The following is a 3,362-nucleotide window of genomic DNA, read 5'->3' as shown; positions in this document are numbered from 1 at the left end:
AAAATATTGGTGACTTTGGGTAATGATAGAAGAATGAAAAAGGATTAATGTGGTGAGTTTGATGAATCGAGTCAACTAAAGAAGAATAAATTTGAGTCATTTTTGTAATATTAAAGACATATATGAATCAATATTATAACAACACATCTAATGAAATCAATAGTATAATAGATGATAATATTGATTTTTTTTTTCATTTGATTTTTTTAACAAGTTTACTTTATCTCTAGAAACGAGGAAGTAAAAATAAATAAATAAATGTCTCAATAGCGGAAAAGAGAGGATTTGCAAGAAAAAGTCGAATAGACTGACCTACGAGCGCTCTTACATATGTACAAGAAAATGTTTTTATTTTATGATTTTTTTATTTTTATTTTTCCTTGAAGGATTAATGGGACAATATATTTGAAATTAATAAGTAGGGAGAATATTTAAAAAATGTTTTTATTTTATGATATTTTTTTTTCCTTGAAGGATTAATGGGACAATATATTTGAAATTAATAAGTAGGGAGAATATTAAAAAAATAAAATGCGTCTGCCGGGAGTCGAACCCGGGTCTATTGCTTGGAAGGCAATTATCCTAACCGTTGGACTACAAACGCTGATGATTATTATTGTTACTATTATTAAATTTCTTTCTATTCACTACATGCTTTGAGGCCCGATTAATTTGATCTCGTTAGAAAATCTACATGAGAGAGTAAAACGCTTTTTATCAAAGATAATTCAAATATTCATGTCTTGAAAATTGAACCTGGATTTTTTTTATTAAGAATGAAGAAATACTTATCACTTCACCACAACATTTAATTGGGAAGTCTTGATATATGTTTGATTATCTTACATATACTGTATTAAGGTGGTTTTCTAATAAATAGAATAGTTTTTGTACATTTTTCGGACAAAACGAAAGGTGACCTTTGGGAAATGGGAACAGAAATTGTTATCTATTAAGTATTTCTTTAGATGTGTCTATCTTGTCACGTTGCTATCGTTATTTATTTTCTTTCTAATGTGTCTTGATATTTTGTTTTATTTCTTGTTGTATGTGTTGTCATGATATTCTTTTTTTACAACTCCGCTTCGATCTTTTTCATTTTTTAGAGTTGATGATCTATCAAAAATAATTTTTTTACCTCCACAAAAATAAAAGTAAAGTATATGATGTGCGTACATTTTATTCTTTATATATTTCACTTATTAAATTATACTGATATAATATGTACATACGTGGTGCAAAAGGCAAAGAACTCCAAGAATTTATTTTCAACCTTAATTAGATTGATCTATTCCACATGACCCTTTAGAAACGCAGAAATTAAATTGGAATAAGTGCATTGACTGACTTCTCCTTGACTAACAAACACCCCATAGAAAAATCCAACACTTGATTCAGATTTATCCTTTACCAGTGAAATTGTTCGCGTTTTGCGCGGCTATAAAAAATATTTATTTGATAATAATATATAATATTTATATTCATGTTAGTATTAGATATATAGACAATATTGATATTCTCTTCATCTGCAATATGATACACTTTTCATCTTTTTTTAAAAAATGATTTTTTAAAATATTTTTTAAGTGCAAACTATTCATAGGTATATAGTAGAATAAAATATTTATCGTGGTGAAGTAAATAAAATAAAAGATCATATCATAAAATAACAATATATTGTATTACATATTTTTTATGATCCTATGTACAAATTCTAATTTACTAAAAACACTTTTGAATTCATTGTGTCTTTATTATTAAATTTATTTATTATAATTTTTTAAATATTTATAAAAATCATGAAAAAGTTAGAACAATAGTTAAGAGTAGAAGTTACAAGTAAAATGAAGAGACATGAGTTATGAATTTTATTAGACATTAATTACATTAATAATCATGTATAGATTTTATTTGTAAAAATAAATAAATAAATAAATGTGAAAATAAGAGATAGAAATAAAATAATGAACAAAAAAAATATAAATACATTTCAAATAAAAAAAAAATAGTTACGAAAACAGATTGTTACATACAAAAACACATCATAGAATTAACATTTTATTTTTAATTATTTTCTTGCAAGCATAATAAAAATGAAGCACATGATCATCATAATTATTTTTAAAAAAATAAAATAATTATATTAATTGTGCTTAATAAAAAAATAGAATAGTAAAGAACCAAATGGTTAGCATTGTCAATACATGTAGTTAAATTACTTATACAAACTAAGTTTTAAAAAATCTAGTAAAAGTAGCTACCTTACCAATACATGTCAAAGTAAAAAAATATTCTAACAAAAGTAATCCTTAATTATGCTTCAAAAATGTTTTTCTTCTACCATCTTTCTTTGCAAGTAGATCTGCCGTCATATTTTGTGCTCCATATATCAAACTCTTCATCATATGCTACCAATTGAATAAAAAAAACATAATTATGAATAAATAAAATATCATACCAATTGAAAGTGATTATACCAAAAGAAAGAAAGAAATCTAAACTATATGTAATGTATCTGAAAAAAAAAAAAAAATTGATTGTACTAATAATAAATAATAACCATCTTTGAATCTAACAAATATTGTAATCAAACTATATTAAAGAGAACAATCACATACTAACAACATGTTGTTCATTATTACAAAGCTTTTTTTATTCATAATTGCTTGGAGAATGATAATACATACATAAATAAAAATATTAAGAAAATATGTTCAAATACATAAAAATAAAAAGAGGCTTGAGAATGAAATATTTCTTGCCTTCCATATACTTCTTTTTTTAAAATGTTAGTTAATTCACAAACTAATATATGAAGAAGATAAAATATAATTTTCATGAAATTAAATATGAATTTGTATAGGCAAAATGTAGAAAATAAAAGAAATTCTTGGAAATGAGGTATTTCTCACCTTCATGTACTTTTTTTTTTTTGCTACATTTGGAGGTTATGGATATGAAAATTATGAGAGTCTTGAATATTATTAAAAATAAAAATTAAAGAGGTGTAGGTAATGGGAAATTACTCCTCGTAAATTAAATAAATTAAATATTAAAATATTTTATGATTTTATGATTAGAAGTGAGGCTAACAAAGAAAAAAAGAATGTGAAACTTTATTACAAATGTTACTCCATTAATAAAATATGTATTTGTAATAATTTAAGTAATTTGATTTTATAATATAATATTAATTTAAATAAGAAAAAAATGCAAAACAAAAAATGCAAACGGAGACTATAGAAAGGTATCACATCACCTTGTCTATGTTTCTCATTTATTATATATATATATATATATATAGATTTTAACAACATCCACCAATTAATCTAATTAGATAATTAATATATCCAATGAAAATG

General features: G+C 23.4%; 1 non-coding gene across 1 annotated transcript; it reads right to left on the bottom strand.

Annotated features, from left to right (window-relative positions):
• Positions 1–532: 532 nt before the first annotated feature.
• TRNAG-UCC (transfer RNA glycine (anticodon UCC)) lies at positions 533–604 on the bottom strand. Its single transcript has one exon. It is a non-coding gene; the product is annotated as a tRNA-Gly (tRNA).
• Positions 605–3,362: the final 2,758 nt, after the last annotated feature.

This window comes from Solanum tuberosum, unplaced genomic scaffold (assembly GCF_000226075.1).
Source record: "Solanum tuberosum cultivar DM 1-3 516 R44 unplaced genomic scaffold, SolTub_3.0 scf00292, whole genome shotgun sequence".
Taxonomy (NCBI): domain Eukaryota; kingdom Viridiplantae; phylum Streptophyta; class Magnoliopsida; order Solanales; family Solanaceae; genus Solanum; species Solanum tuberosum.
Note: the sequence above shows the minus strand (reverse complement) of the source record. Positions and strands in the feature narration are given on the sequence as shown.